Source organism: Brassica oleracea, chromosome C8, assembly GCF_000695525.1.
Source record: "Brassica oleracea var. oleracea cultivar TO1000 chromosome C8, BOL, whole genome shotgun sequence".
NCBI classification, from domain to species: Eukaryota; Viridiplantae; Streptophyta; class Magnoliopsida; order Brassicales; family Brassicaceae; genus Brassica; species Brassica oleracea.
The window spans coordinates 7,077,542-7,077,994 of record NC_027755.1 but is presented as its reverse complement, the minus strand read 5'-3'; positions in this window follow the sequence as shown (position 1 = coordinate 7,077,994).

Here is a 453-nt window from a genome sequence, read left to right as displayed (position 1 = left end):
AACCATACACACTCACGACTTGCCTCATGCATGGCTAAGATTTCTGAGTGATTAGATGATGTGGCTGCTATAGTTTGTTTCATGGAACGCCATGATATTGTAGTACCACCATAAGTAAACACATATCCGGTTTGGGACCGAGCATGGTGTGGATCAGATAAGTAGCCTGCATCAGCAAAGCCTACTAAACCATCTTTGGTTTCATTGGTATAAAATAGACCCAAATCCTTAGTTCCTTGAAGGTAACGTAGGATATGTTTAATTCCATTCCAGTGCCTTTGGGTCGGACATGAACTAAAACGGGCTAGGAGATTAACGGCAAAACATATATCTGGTCTAGTGTGGCTAGCCAAATACAGTAACGCTCCTATGGCACTGAGGTAAGGCACTTCAGGACCCATGACATTCTCATCATCATCCTTTGGACGGAATGGGTCAGTGTCCACTCCAAGG